The following is a 16861-nucleotide window of genomic DNA, read 5'->3' on the forward strand; positions in this document are numbered from 1 at the left end:
TCGTTTGAGGAGATTCCAAGAAATCAAGGAGAAGAGTTTGGAGAACATATTGAGGAAGAAGCTGGAAGACCCACCGGTGAGGGCTACTCTCTGAATTACTAGATAATGCTTTAGGTGTCGACAAGTTCGACTTGATCTATGTGTTATGCACTTAATTGCTAAATGTCTGAATTGTTCTCTAAGGCTTCGGCCGACCTTGTTGAGTATTTGAGGCCATGATATTGTGTGCTAAATGATTCACATGCTATGTGCTACATGGTTAACTTAGGATGTGTTGGAATATGCTGTTTATGCTTTTGACTGAGCTGTTTTATTTATGCTATTCCACTTGTACCTGAGATTCTGAAGAGTGAGGTTTACGGGCAGGTCATGCCGAATTTTTATGAGATTTTGAGAGAGTTTTAAAAGGACGAACGGAGTTCGGACCTTGTCATGCTCCAATGGATCGAGACCTTCTCAGGGAATTACTTGGGTTTATGGGAACTTTGAAACTCATAGGAAATACGATAAGACTAAAAAGAGCTATTTTTATAAAGAAAATTCATAAGATATTAAACAACCTCTAAACCTTTAAATAAAGATAACAATCTCGGATGCAAGCTTTGAATTGAAGTTTAGTTTTGGAAAACGAGAAGTGTCGTCGGATCCAAGTGTTGAGAAGATTTCGAGTTCTGGGTATGTTGATACTCATTCGCTCTGGGAGCAGTTTGTTTAGCCATCCAAGGGATGAGCCGAGAAGCTTCACGGAGGTGTGAGACCTTGTGAATGCGTGATACTCCACTGAGGCGTGAGACCTTGTGGAAAGCATGGATCTTCACTGAGGCGTGAGACCTCGTGAACAGCATGAAACTTCATTGAAGCGTGAGACTTCGTGCAAGTGTGTAAATTCACTGAGGCGTGAGACCTTGTGAAAGCATAAAACTTCACTGAAGCGTGAGACTTTGTGAATGTGTGAGACTCCACAGAAGCGAGAGACTTCGTGAGAGCATTGATGACTCGAAGAGTTGTCGTGAGTGGTTGCACTCTTTTGTTTATGAATAATTGTATTTTGTCGCAGAATCGACATTTACCTTAGGGTATTCTTTTAGAGACTTTAAGTTATCTAGAACACGTGGCGACGTGTCGGGTGAGGTCGGAGACGTTGTTTGGCTAATCACTTGCATTCATGCACTCATTTTGAGGTTAATACACGGCGTGATACCGGACCTCGGTGGATTCCAAAATGGTCATAAGACCCGGATTTCCATATTTAGGACACTACGGTGGTCCTCAGTAGCAGACGGAATGGCAGACCTACGGGTTCACTGCTGATCTGACTACTTTTGTGTGGTGTAAGAGACACGCGAGCAGGAAGGTACCCACCGTGGCTGGTGTTAGGGCCGCCTCGTTGATGTCCATCCTTCTTCCGGAATGCATTTTGTTACCCAGCATTGCATTTCATGCAACATACATGCTGACTTAGTTGCTGAGTGTGATTGGTAACTGTTTATCCTATTTTTGAGGCATGCTACTTGTTTTTATGGTTCTTTATATTCATTGTGATACATGCAACCCTAGGAATATATCCCAAAACTTATAAGCCTGAGCGGCAAGTATTTATTAACCTATAATTATATCTGGTTTTATTATTTATATAATTCTTTGGAGTTGACCCTCGCGTCTGCTGTGTGTGTTTGGGCGGACTACGCCATTTGTCAGATGAGTATGGGGGATTGGTTTACCATGGTCAGCCCCTCGGGGGGGACCAGGTACGAGATGCTTGACCAAGACGACCCAGGTGCATGGGTGGTCGATTCCGAGGGCCACCGTGCGACCTACACCGGTCGGATCATGGAGGACCGTGTCGACCGATTTGGACGCTTGACGGAGGGAGTGATGAGGAGGCACATAGTGAGCTTCAACCTGCCTCCAGGAGTACACTGTGGACCCGGCTTGGGAGTACCTCCACCGCCACCATCCCCTTCAGATGATGAGGACCCTTCTGAGGAGGTGCCAGTAGGTGGGGCTACGACGGAGTCTAGTCCGTCTACTGCTGCTGCTGTCGTCGCGGATCTCGTTCCGGGCCCCGAGCCCGAGAGTCCAGTGCAGGAGCGCATTAGGGTGGACAGAGAGGGCAGTGTTGAGTAGGTCGACCTAGTCGTCCTGGATGCAGATTCGGATGACGACCGCGCTAGCGTGTAGGATCGAGTGCTAGTGTGGGCTCCTCGGGTAGGGATAGTGTAGGAGTAGTGTCGATGCTCTGACCGTCATGCTTCCGTTTTTGGGGACAGGGTAGTTTTCCTACCGGTAGCTTTTGTGTGGTTTCCTATGGAGATCACAGAGAGCTGGTTGGATTTAGGGGGTCTTTTCTTAGGCCGCTGGGCCAACTTGCTCTCAGATTTTGTAGTTTAGTGTTGCGGACACAGTATCTTTATCTTGGACTGTACATATTGCCTTCGGGCGTTACTCTTTTCTGTCACCCGTCACTGGAGGTTACTCGTGACGTGGTAGTGTTTAGCGAGGCATGTATATATAGTTGTATAGTAGTTCCTTTTATCTTTTGTTGGGAAGTTTTATTGCTTTCTGTCTTTAGTTATATTGTCGAAAAAAAAATAATTCACGTTTTTCCGCTTAAAGTATTTTCTTTTGGTTACTAAAGTGACGCCACCGAAATCGGGGTGTTACAAGATGAATGGTGGCTTCAAATCAATTGCATGGGGTTGTGATTGTTCATCCTCAAAGACCAGTGAAGTGAAAAACTTGTTTGTTTGGTGAAAGATCAAAAAGTTAGGCTTGCTTTTTGCCTTTTTATTGGAGTGAGAAAGATGTTCAATGATGAAACTGGTTTCTCTGGTGAGAGCATTGTAGGATTTGCTTAAGGTTCTACACCGCATCACAGACTTTACGGGGAGCCTAACAAGGATTTTCATCACTATCTCTTCTGGGATATGTTCCCTAGCCATTTTTTTGATCTCTAACATAGCGCTAATTAAGAGAGATCAAGTGAATATGAGTAAATCAAAACTCCACTCATATCAAAAAAAGACTGTAACAATGGGGATAGTCACTTCTAAAACATGAATATATAGGACTAAAACATGGGGATAGTCACTAGTTACCATTTAATATTTTTTATTTGAATTCTAGAATTAATTTTTCTTTCTATTTGAATTCAAATTCAAATTATTAACTAACCCTTAACCCTTAATTACCATTTAATATTTTTATTTGAATTCTAGAAATGAGACATTTGCATATGAATTTCTTTTTTAAAAAAAAAACCTTATTATATTGAAATGATGTCAATCTCATCCTTATAGCAACCATAACTCACGTTAAAAAAACAACCATAACTCACTCATAGTTACCATTTAATATTTTTTATTTGAATTCTAGAATTAATTTTTCTTTCTTTTTGAATTCAAATTCAAATTATTAACTAACCCTTAACCCTTAATTACCATTTAATATTTTTATTTTAATTCTAGAAATGAGAAATTTGCATATGAATTTCTTTTAAAAAAAACCTTATTATATTGAAATGATGTCAATCTCATCCTTCTAGCAACCATAACACGTTAAAAAAACAACCATAACTCACTCATAGTTACCATTTAATATTTTTTATTTGAATTCTAGAATTAATTTTTTCTTTCTATTTGAATTCAAATTCAAAACTAACCCTTAACCCTTAATTTCCATTTAATATTTTTATTTGAATTCTAGAAATGAGACATTTGCATATGAATTTCAAAATTTAACAGGCATATACCTTATCTCATCTTTCAGTTCTGATTTTCTCTCTCTATCTACGATTTTCATAACTCATAAGCCGTCTGATCTAATAAAAACAAAACTAGCAAAGTTGAACCTTTGTGAGCTGACCTTCTTTTAGACTATAATATTTAGACATTTTTTTGACACGTATTAATCAGAAGGTATATAATTTTTTGTGTATGTGTTTTGTCTTAGATTTATTATTCTATTGCATTCTTTTTTTCAAATGCATGTACATGGATAAATCATTTGTCCAAATTGATGACTTAATAAATCAATAAATAAATAAATTTAAAATTTAAATCATTCACTCAATAAATTATGAAATTCAAAATTTAAATCATGTTTAATTAGGAATATACCAAGTTGTTAATGACACATGTGGAAAATCATGCAATGGAATCATTTAATCACTCTTCTCATGGTTACCTTTTATTTTGAAACACTCATGGTTACCTTCAAACTGACATAAATTGCGTTCTCATTTTTTCAATTTGGATATGGTGGTTCTTTTAGTAGAGTTTAACCCACACACATTAATATTTATATCTTGAAGACAAGTTATGAGTTAATTTCTAGGATATAGGAATAGGAAGACCAAACAAAGAGGGTGGACATCAAAATTCATTTAATTTTTTTATTTTAATCCATACCTGTCTATTACATCTAGACGTTGCATTGTAGAGAGCGGATATCGTGGTCTCATCAACATTGAGCGGTGCCCTTTATATTCACTTTCAGGTTTTTTTAACATCCCACTTTATTCACATCTGTGTACCAAGCAATTTTCCGAAAAATATAATCAAAACTAACATCATTCATATCCATTTATTCTAAACAAACATCATTCCGCTTAAGTTTCGACAAGCATTCCAACACAAACAGTTTTTTTTTTTTTAAGGAAAATCTTCATTTAAGGAGGTACTAGGGGTACCTCAACCTAAATGATACAAAAAGAGTAAATAATAGTAACAAAGGAGAGGAGAAGAATTACAAAAGCTCAGAATAGTAAGTTCCTCCTAACTGCACTAGAACCAAAACCTTCCTACTGCCAAATAAAAAGCACATGGACAGATACAAAGCTTCAAAACACGGCCTGATACATAGCTTAAACAAAGACTACACAGTAGGCCTTCCACGTGAGTTTACCACCAAAAATATCCCACAGAAATAGCACTTTGGCATTGAAAACCTTAGCAGGCCGATGGAGCCACAGGCCAGCAAAAACCCAAGACAGATCACAAAATCAGTATCAGTGAACCAGAGCAGAACACACGGGCATCAGTAGATTTTAATTCAGTTAACAGCAAAAGGAATACAAGATACAAGAGACCAGCACTACAACATTTTGGTCCTACGGCAACGCCTCACCTTGCTACGGACGGGAAACCGTTGCCATAGATGAGATTTGCATACAGTTTATATATATGTTCTGTTTGTGCGTAAAAGAATTTGTTCTGCGAGTTGGAAACACTTTTTTCCCATTTGTTTTATGAAACCCTTCTAATAGCGTTGCACATAGCCAGATTGTTTCTAAAAGTCATTACTAAATAAGCGTTTCTAAAGATCATTATGTTCTCTAATATTTTACTAAATAAAAAGCCAAAGAAATGGGTTGTTCCCATCTCGTGTTCACAACTGCGTCGTTCCCATCCCCGCCGCGCATCGATCATCGATCTTCACCGCCGTTTCTGAGCCACCGTGACACCACCAACCCTCGCCGATGTTGAAGACGAACCCAAACTCTGACTGGAGACGGTGGCCACAAAATCGATGCTGGTCAATGCACTCACGCATCAAATCGCGAAGCTCCATTCTTCTTCTCGAAGCTCCATAATCGCTGCCTCTGCGATGGTGAAATCAGAAGGATTCAGTTTCAAAGAACTTTGGTTTCCGGAAGAAGAGTGATTGATTCCTTAATTTTGATTTTGTTCATTTTCAGGTTGTTCTGTATGGAGATCTCTCTCCGCCCTTGTGATCCTCATTCCGCTGCTCTTCATCCATGGCGGTCTCTGCTTCTACCTCCCTGGCATAGTGCCGCAAGATTTCCAGAAGGTACATCTATATTTCCATTTCGATTTTCTAGGTTTTCTATTCTTTGAAGTTGCTTCTACCAACTGTTTGATGAAATGCCAAGCATTTATGCAGCATTTAGTTAGTTTTTCTTTCCTTCATATTTATCTTGGTTGAAAAACTACCATAAAACTACATGCTCATCAAAACTGGACTTGGATTAGATTAGATTAGACTGAAATTCAATTTCAGATGTCAATGAATCCACCTATTGTGTGATAATCTTTTGATCTATGATTGGTTTTGGTGCTGTGACTTACAATATGTAGGCATTGTGTGACTGTGACCCCAATGCCGAAGTGAATAGAGCAACTCAACACAGTGAAGCCTTATATTACATTGATGTATTACAATATATTATAGCTCCATATAATTTACATTTAGAGAAAATATGCTAGATAGTCAGGAATGTAAAAACATGTGGCTTTAAAGGTGATGCCACACCTTAGTGACTTCGTGTCTATTGCTTGACAACTTGGATTCAAAGAAGATGATAAATTACTTCATTTTTTGTATTCAATTAGCATGTACAATTCTCCAAACTCAAGAAGATGATGCTTTAGGGGCTTGTTCTGTTATTGGTGTTGTAGACTTGGTTGTTGGTACAATCAGATAAGATATAGATGTAATTGATGCTCAATGCTTGAACATGGATTACATGAGAGATGAACATAGTTTTTTTTTTTTTGATAAGCAAGAGATGAAGATAGTCTTTATGTTATTTGAAGTTTTGAACTAGCATATTTTTGCTGTATTGAAACTTCAATGTTTATGCAGCTAGCCCCACATGGGTGATTTGTGCAAATCTTAAATAGCCCCGTAGATTTACATAGACTTTCGGTTTATGTTTTCATTGTGCTTTTCTCACTCTCTATGTGTTAGTTTATATGCTCGTGTTTACCTTCTTAGGTTATGTGAGGGTGGAGAACTGCTGGATCAGATATTGGCCTAGTATGTATTGCTTATTTTGGACGTGATTGTTGTTTTTCTTGGTCTAAATCCGGTCTCCTTGGTACCCTTGATTCATGCCATTACAAAACAATGAAAAAAAAATCAATTTCTCAGTCGCATGCTTTGCTTCAATTCCGATTTCATTTTTAAGTTTGTCCAAATTTTGTTCATGAGCAAAATGACTTTCTGTTTTTTCATGATTTTTGCTTGGTTCAAGAATTATTCGAGTGTGCTGCATGCTTTATTCTTTGTTTATAGCCCTGAGTGATTGTTTAAACTATATCATATGTTTGTAGGTGTGGGCCTATGAATTGCTAATTGAGAATGACATTATTGAGAAAGGGGGCAGGAACCGAAGAAGATAAAATAGTAGATGGCGTGTAATGGGAGCAGAAGCAGACATATATAAGTTGGGGTGCCAATTCCAAAAATCAAGGGCTTTTTATTTTAATGCTCTCACTTATTTCCTTTTTCCTTTTACTTGTGAAATTACTTGAAACTTGTACTGCAAAACTTGGCTACTTAAAGAAATAAATATATAACATGTTTTAAACTTGGAGCTTGCAGGATGTGGGAACCACCTGAATCTAATGGGATGCTTTCAAAAACGCTAGCATGAACAAGAACTGCGAGCAGTCTCAGGGAATCTGTTTCCATTTGGCTACATTTTCTTTCTATTAAAGTTTTTCCTCCTTCGATCAATAGTTAATAATTTTGCATAATGTGTTAAATTCTTACCCTCCTTGCCGTGCTTATTTTATTATTTACTTTCATTTTTTCCTACTATACATTGGTGGTTACTAATGATGCATGCTATTTTCACTTTCAGGTAAACAGAATCATGGAACTCCCACAAGATAGTAAGGTAGTAGCCAAGCACACAGATAGTCCCAATGTAAGGATGAGTTTTCTATACTTCATTTTCCTTGTCAAACTGGACTATGCTTAAATACTATCTATTGGTGCATGCCAGTAGTTGTTTCACTGTGTTTATAGCTAGTCATTTCTTTAGTTTCCTACACCTTTAGAGAGACATTGAGGAGGAAGAAACAGAACTAGAGATCAAGAAGTGAACCTCGACTGGTATTTGCAAATCCCTAAAACTTGCATCTTCTCTACCTAATACTAATAATGTTTAAGTTCACTGTCTCAAATGTTGCTAACTAGCATTGTTGTCATGTGCCCATTGCCAGGTATGTGTTTACTTATCTTAAAGCTTTTCATTCTTTCTTGTGTTTTGCACTCATTCAGCTCTCTTTTTTAACTATAAAATTTTCTATTTCGAGGAGCACATCATAAAAAGTACTTTGTTGCTTTGCTCTTGTTTGCCTTTCACTTCAAGTAGATTATTTTTGCCTTACCGATTGTTACCTTGCAGGTGCTTTTGTCTTCTTGGATTATGTTTTGGCTGAGGATTGGTCTTAACTAGAAGTATTTTGACTTTGTTTCTTGGTATTAGAATGATTGGGCTCATGTGATTGTGGCTTATTAATTAAAAGTTTTGTACTGCAGAATTATTGCCATGTGACAGTTTATTTGTGGTACTTTGGCGACTTGGAAAACCATATGCTTTATCTCTAATTTTGTGTTTGTACAAGGATATAAATGGTATATATCTTTAAATATTCAAAGTAATGACTATTGGATCTAATGTCAATTTGATGAGGATCCCTGTTAAATTTTCATCTAAACTTATAACATAATTAAGACTTTACGAGAACTTATTCGATGCATTATAGGCATTTAATTATTGGTTAGTTGTGCTCAAAATATTTTGAATATCTCAGATTCCGAGGAATTTCGGTTGTGTAGTTCGAATATAGTATAGAAACGGCAACGGTTAAAAGCCCGTTCTATTTGACCTTCAATAAAAACGTTCTCTTTGACCTACAATAAAACGTTCTCTATGATTGTGGGGTATGATCTTTGAGAACGTTTTCTCTGACATCAAAGGAAACGAGTGGAAATGCGTTTCCATAGATTTATTAGAAAAGCGTTCTCATAGCTTATCATTGAGAACGGTTGTCTGCTTGGGTGGCCGATAATCAGTAAAAGCGTAGCAGAAAGAATGGGCAACGCCTTAGACGACCACACTTGCAGAAACGTTTCGGAATCCAATAGCAACACTTTTTTAGGATTAGGCAACGGTTTCTGGGCGTTGCTATAGACCCAAAATGTTGTAGTGCAGTCACAAACAATAACAAAGAAGTATCTTTACATAATGCTTCATTGATAAGATTTGTGCTGGAATGCATTTATGAAAGTAAAACTATATTTTTTTTGCTATGGTTAATGTTGAAACATGTTATTTTTATTTATGGAGAATTGAATGTTAATGTCTACGTATGCGGGGTAGTTGGCTTAAACTTTAGCATTGCCATAAAGGTCATAATGATCCAAGCACATATTAGGCACATATTTATTTTCTTTTCAGTCTGTCACATTATGCAAGTGATAGAAAAAAAATGGTAAAATTTCAAAGGGATGATCAATCTCATTAATTTCATAATAAGCTTTCAAAATAGTATGTACAAGGAAGGAGGAACCCTGCCAGAAGCAACACATATATTAGTTGCCAGCTAATTTGAAACTCATTGCTTCACATTTAGTTTTTTTTTTAATATTTATCTGATGATCTTAATTTTCATATCAAAATAACTGATCAATTTTTATTTGTTTGTTTTTTTAAGTTAGATGTTATAGGACAGATAAACAAATGTATAAAATGGCTTGATTATTCATATTACAGATTGTGTTTATATACACACATAGTAGTACAATTCTGACCCTATAATTAAGCTAGGAGTAATTATAATAGACCTATATAAGGAAGGAATTGGTGCTGATAGCTACACACAGCAGGGACCAAATTAGTGGCATAATATCAGTGACAGTTATTGAAATAATATCAGATATTTTGGTTAACATCTAATTATTAGGATCATAACTTTCTCTAACTCCCCCTCTCAAACTGATGGTGACATAGTCACCCCAAGTTTGTCTCTCAAAATGTTGAACCTTGTGTGTGAGAGAGGTTTGGTTTGGCAATCTGCAATCTGATCTGCTGTGGGCACATAGGCTATTGTGACTTGATTTTGAAGCACTTGATCACGTATATAGTGGACATCTATCTCAATATGTTTGGATCGAGCCTGCATCACTGGATTGGATGCCAGTGCCTTGGCACTCAAGTTATCACACCACAAAACTGGCTTCCTGGGCATAGGGAGTTTCAGCTCACCTAGGAGTGATCTGATCCAAGCTACTTCTGCTGCTAGGTCAGCCAAAACTCTGTATTCTGACTCAGTACTTGACCGTGACACCACTCTCTGTTTTCTTGAGGCCCACGAGATTAAAGTCTCCCCAAGGAACACACACTGCCCTGCCATGGATTTCCTGTCATCTATGCTAGTGGCCCAATCTGCATCGGAGAATCCAGCAATATCAAGATCAATTGAGGGTTTGATATGAAGGCATAAATCTTTTGTGCCATGGAGATATCTCAGTATTCTTTTTATTCCTTGCTAGTGATCTGTGGTTGGGGAACTCATATATTGGCTGAGTTTGTTGACAGAGAATGCTATGTCAGGCCGAGTGTTGGTTAGATACTGTAATGCACCAATAGCTTGTCTGTATAGTGTAGGGTTAGCAATAGGTTCTCCTTCAGCTGTGAATTGTTTCCCTGTTACCATTGGTGTGGGGCAGGATGAAGCTTTTTCCATATTAAACTTCTTGAGCAGATCTCTAATGTACTTTGTTTGTTTCAAGTACATACCCCCAGTATCTCTGTGTACTTCAATTCCCAGGAAGTAGTGTAGAAGGCCTAAGTCTTTAAGAGAGAAAGCAATGTTTAGTTGAGTGATGAAGGTCTCTAAAAACTTGTTGTTGCTCCCTGTTACTATTATGTCATCAACATATATGAGGAGAAGAGTGATATGATCAGTTCCTCTAAGGACAAACAGTGATGAATCACTCTTGGTGTTTTGAAACCCCCATTCTAGTAGAGTGTCCTTCAACCTGTCATACCAAGCCCTTGGGGCTTGCTTCAGGCCGTAGATTGCCTTGGTTAATTTGCATATGTGATCATGCTTGCTTGAATCTATATATCCTTCTGGTTGATGCATAAACACAGTTTCTTTGAGGTGACCATTCAAGAATGCATTGTTTATGTCTAATTGTCTAACTTCCCAATTTAAATGTACTGCAATGGATAGGACAATTCTTACAGTGTTGGATTTGATCACTGGGCTGAAGGTCTCATCATAGTCCAGACCTGCAGTTTGTTGAAAACCTTTGGCAACCAATCTTGCTTTTCTTCTCTCAATTGAGCCATCTGCCTTGTACTTGGTTTTAAAGACCCACTTTGAGTCTATGATATTATTCTGCCCTTGAAATGGTACCAATGTCCAAGTGTGATTTGTTGCTAGAGCTTTAAATTCTGCATCCATGGCTTCTTTCCATCTCGGGCTGACAAGTGCTTCATTGACATTTTCCGGTTCCCTGTCCTCTTCGTGCAAAATGATGAATTAAAGGAGAAGGACAAGGAATGAGGAACCCTGAAGCGTATAGATGTAGTCCTAGAAGATTTGGAGTAAGTGTATCTCTATTCAACAATGTTTGTAGTTATATAAAAGTGTTTAAATTAACATATAAACCATTTCCCCGTAGGAAATCAAATAGTATGTACTTTGTGGAATCATTATGCAAATCGTCCGGTTATCATCATACTGCAGCTGTGCAAAAGGAAGTCTTATTTTGGTAATTTTGTAACCTCTTCATCTATATTGTGATCATGTTATCATATATCTTGTGCTCATGTTGATATTTCTTCAGAAGTAAAAGGTATATCAAATGCATTTGATGGCATTAAATTGATTATCAATGAAGATGTTGAACATATACATGATTATCATGGTATTGGTGGACTTGCATAGTGCATAGGATACAAACTAAAACAATGGTGTAAATGAAAAATAAAGACTTTCAACTGAAAAATCAAGCTCATCATTTTCTGCATCGGGAAATTATTTACTTTATTGTTCTCTATCAAACGATGCTTATTTTTTTTTATGATTATGAGATGGTTCTTGAAAAGTTTATTCACTTATCTAGAACTTTATTGTGTTTTTGATGGCTTAATTTAGTTGTTGTAGAATATTCAGTGCATAATCATTTGTGGCAAGGGTCTTCATGTTAAACCAATCCAAGTTTACGGTTTATTGAGTGAGTATAGAAGCAGTGACATTTCTGTAATCCTTTGGATAAATGGCTCAAAAACAGCAATATGTGCGGCAATGGGAATCAGTAAAGTGAACAATTAAACTCATCAAGCTAGATTTATAGTTGTGTTTATAATTTCTTTAAACGACTTCAGATTGGTTATCTTTATTAAGCATAATGCCGATTTTAAAGTTCTTTTCTAATTGTCCCTAGCAATGTTTATTGAACTTGGATGCCTGCAAATGCCGAAAGAAAAGGGAAGTATATGAAGTGATTGTTGAAGCACGATTTTTAGGAAAAGCAAGGACCATGCACTCACTGTTGAGGGATCTAAGTGGAATTTTGTTAACTCATTTACAACAAGTATATTAATAATTTTTGTAGTTTTGTGATAAAAGGAATGACTCAAAAAGAGGAACATTGAGTATTTTTCAGCAACGGGGAAAATTAAGGAAAAGTTGAAAAGAACAATTTTATGGAATTTTTTTAGCTTCTTGATGGAATACAATGTGAAGACGAATCACTTTACAGAAGTCGTTCATCTAGAAGGACACTTTGCTATCGACAAAATTGAGAGTATTGTTTTATATAGAGTTAAGACACTTTTTTTTATATAATTGAAGGGGCAAAACGCCCAAGAAAAAACAAAACAGGTTTTTTTTTTTTTGAAAGATGAATAATATTGATTGGAAAAAAGGCAAAGCCAAAGGATACAGACAAAGATAGAGTTCCAACGAAACCAAACAACAAGGGAAGAAAGATGAAAAACAATAACATAAAAGAAAGGGAGCACAAGGTGTGGCAGAGTCATCCAAGACCACCCGCATCACAGAAACCGCCACCCACCTCAGAACGAAAACGAAAAAACAACCAACCACTGTGAGACCGGGTCTTAATGGAATCCCTTAACGGTTTTCAGAGCACCACCACAGCGCATTCGATCTCCCGCACCCTGCTTTGGCCAGAGTATCAGCTTCAGAATTGGCTTCCCTAAATATGTGAACCACACTCAAGCAATTGACTTCTTGAACAAGAAGATCAATATGATTCAAATCGTTAAGTAACTTCCATGGTCGATTCTTCCTGGAATTTACCCAGCCCACTGAAAGATTAGAATCACTTTCAATTATGATATTCCTTAGCATGAAACTTTGGCAGAAAATCAAAGCCTTAAGAATAGCTTTGATTTCAGCTTCAAATGCCCACCCATAGCCTATGTTCAAGGAGAAGAAGCCAAGTACACAGTTCTTAGAGTCTCGAACCACACCACCAATCCGGCTCGGGCCAGGGTTGCCTTGAGATGCCCCATCAACATTAACCTTCAAGATGCCTATGGCTGGCGGAGCCCAGATTGCTGTCCTTATTCGAGAGCTTCCCTTTGATACCTTTACAGTGCAGAAATTATTTGAGAATTGTTCCATGCTATATGGACATTCTTTCCAAGAGCCTTTTATCCACCAAATGATTCTTAATATATGCATATCCCACACCTCTTGTGATTCGAAAGTCTTATCCCTAAAAACAGCATTGTTACGGCCTAACCAAATTGACCATATCAGCGAATACGGGATTAGTTTCCAGAGTAGGGGATCAGTTTTTTCTACTAGATTCCCCCATTCCTCCAAGAGAGCTTGTAATGTGCCTGGTGCAACCCACATGATACCTTCCCGCTGAATAATGCCACACCATAGTCCCCAGGAAATTTTGCAGTGGAGAAAAAGATGCAATGTTGTTTCTGTGATGTTACCTGAACAAAGAGCACAGAACCCATTATCTACCAACTGGAAGCCTCTTGAGATCAGATTCTGTTTTGATGCTATTTTATTATGACAAGCTTGCCATGACAGTAAGCCAACTTTTGGGGGGGTGATCTTTCTCAGACAGCTTGGGATACTCCACTTGACCTCATTACACGCTTTCTTTTCCACCCAGGTGCACAGAGACTTGACTGAAAATTTCCCTGTACTATCCAGGCACCAGTATAATTTGTCTTCAGCTGCCATTGAAGGATAGCATCCATTAATCACCCCTTTGAACTCTTCATATATAGGGATTTCCCAGTCGAAAAAATTCCTTCGGAATGGCAGGTCCCATATCCATCTTCCTTGAGAGAATAGGCCCACCTCGGAGATCATCGCACTTTTGTTAGCACACATTGCAAACATGCGGGGGAATTTTGTACATAGACATTCTGGATCAGCCCACGGATCATTCCAGAACCTGGTGTTCCTACCATTCCCTACCCCAATCATCAAACCTTCCTTCAACCCAGATGCCAGTAAAGAATCCTCTTTAATAACATTTACCAAATCTTGCATTATATAAGACCATTTTTTCCCCTCTAGCATTGCTGAATGGAACAAAATTTGCCTATCATCCAGTGCATATTTACTAGTGATCACCTTCCTCCACAGGCTATCCCTCTCCACCCCGAAACGCCATGCCCACTTAACAGTAAGGCTTTGTTTTTCCAGCACATAAAACCAATCCCCAGCCCACCTGACTCTTGCGACTGGCAAACCATTTGCCATGGAATCCAAATAGCTTTGCGGTTTCCATCATCCATTCCCCAAAGGAAGCTTCGAAGGATTTTCTCCACCTCACCCACCACCCCTATCGGTGCCTTAAAAACTGCCATTTGAAATAAAGGTATTGAGCACAGTGCTGCCTTCAACAGCACTAAGCGTCCGCTTAGAGAAATATATTTCGAATCCCATGTCCGTCTCTTCTTCCGAAGCTTGGTTAACATCTGGTCCCAGAATGTTTTCCTACGGGGGTTCCCACCTAAGGGGGCACCCAGATACATTATTGGGAAGGCACCCACACGCCACCCATATATACCAGCAAGCCTTTCCACCACATTATTTTCAACATTGCATCCCAATAACATAGACTTTGACAGATTTACTTTCAATCCCGATGCATAGAGGAACCCAAGTATAGAGTTGCATATTAGTTCAAGTTGTTCCTCGTTGTTTTCACGGAACACCAATGTGTCATCAGCGAATTGCAAATGATTCAGCACTAGATTAGGTCCTATCCTCACACCACTGAATGAAGGCTCCTCCAAGATTTGGTTAAGCATGCAAGACATTCCATTTGCCACTAAATTGAATAAGAGAGGAGATATTGGATCGCCTTGTCGTAATCCCTTCTGAGTGTCAAAGAATTCAGAAGGAGAACCATTCACTAATATAGCTAATGACGCAGATGTGATGCAGCTCCGAATCCAATTAATCCATCGATCTCCAAAGTTCATCTCCTTGAGAATGTCAAGCAAAAAACCCCATTCAACATTGTCGTAGGCTTTTGCGAAATCCAATTTCAGAATCAACCCCCCTCTTTGACTTTTCCTCAAGTGATCCACCACTTCGTTCGCTATAAGTATACAGTCCGCAATTTGTCGACCATGAGTAAAAGCAAACTGGTTTTCAGAAATCGCATGTGGCATAACCTTCTGTAGTCGTGATGCTAAGACTTTAGAAATCAGCTTGTAGGCGCTGCCAATTAAGCTAATTGGCCTAAAATCTGAGATGGATTGGGGGGTGTTGTGTTTTGGTATTAGGGTGATAAAGGCGGAGTTGAGACCTCTTACTAATTTACCTGATGTATGAAACTCCTCAAAGAACCTCAGTACATCTTCCTTCACAACATACCAGAACTGCTTGAAAAAATTGATATTGAATCCATCTGGCCCAGGGGCCTGATTGCCATCACAGGACTTAACTACCTCCCATATTTCCTCTTCAGAGAACCTAGCCTCCAGCTCACCTTTCTCCTCCCTGTTCAGTTTGTATAGATTTTGGCAACGGAGCTTGGGGCGCACTTTATCCTCTTTGGTAAAGAAGGACTTAAAGTGTTCCAGGATCGCACTCTTAATCAACCTCAGATTCTCTAACGTTTGACCTCCCACCACCAATCTATGGATTTGCTTCTTTGACTGCCTGATTTTACACATGGAATGGAAATATGCAGTATTTTTGTCACCTTCTTTGACCCATTTGATTCTCGCCTTCTGCCTCCACCTACTCTCCTCAACCCTGTATTCCTGCCATAGACCCTCTAGAATCTCTAGTCTCTTTTTTCCCAATTCTGTTGTCACGCCTTCACTGCCTAGTCTCTGCATAACCCCCTGTAATTCAGTTTCTAGGACTTGCAGTTTGTTGCTTCTACCCTGATTTGAGTTCCCTCTCCAACTCTTAATTGCCGCTTTGAGTCCTTTTAATTTTTGGAGAAGTACAAACCCTGACCAACCTGCAACTGTTTGGGAACCCCACCATTCTTTTACTAAGGAATCAAATTCCTTGTCCATTAACCAGCTATTGAAAAACATGAACGGTTTGGGACCAAAATTTGCCGCCTCCATGGTTATCATAACCGGTCTATGATTAGGGGATCAATATGGGATTTAAGCCCCTACAACATCATCACGTAACCGTGAAATAAAGGAATTGGGGATATTGGTTCCTATCAAAGCTTACACCAGGAGAATTGTGGCCAAGTCTAGCAAGATAGTCTGCGCTACGATTTGCCTCACGGAAGAACAACTAGAACTTTACCTCCCAATTTTGGGTAGCAAGGGATTGGATTTCCTTAATCATATCCGCACTAGGATGAGCAATGGGACACTTGACATTGATTAAGTTGAAAGCAGTTCTACAATCCATCTCAACAATAATGATTGTTGGGATAAGAGTAGAAGCCAATATGAGCATGTCACGCGAGGATTATAAAGTATTTTTTAAATGAGGAAAAGTACTAATATATAGATTACTGTTATTTTTATTAAAATTATATGGTTAAATACTCTCATGTGGAAGAACATTTTACATGAAGATAATTTTATGTTTAAACTAATTTA

General features: G+C 38.4%; 1 long non-coding RNA gene across 6 annotated transcripts; it reads left to right on the forward strand.

Moving 5' to 3' along the window:
- The first annotated feature begins 4868 nt into the window (after positions 1-4868).
- On the forward strand, positions 4869-8361 carry LOC130726709 (uncharacterized). Of its 6 annotated transcripts, none has more exons than XR_009014956.1 (4): positions 4869-5811; positions 6739-6780; positions 7077-7675; positions 7809-8361. It is a non-coding gene; the product is annotated as an uncharacterized LOC130726709 (long non-coding RNA). The 6 variants fall into 6 exon arrangements; XR_009014954.1 differs by having other exon boundaries at positions 7077-7195; positions 7348-8361; XR_009014952.1 differs by having other exon boundaries at positions 4869-5610; positions 5699-5811; positions 7077-8361.
- Positions 8362-16861: the final 8500 nt, after the last annotated feature.

This window comes from Lotus japonicus, chromosome 6 (genome assembly GCF_012489685.1).
Source record: "Lotus japonicus ecotype B-129 chromosome 6, LjGifu_v1.2".
Lineage (NCBI taxonomy): Eukaryota > Viridiplantae > Streptophyta > Magnoliopsida > Fabales > Fabaceae > Lotus > Lotus japonicus.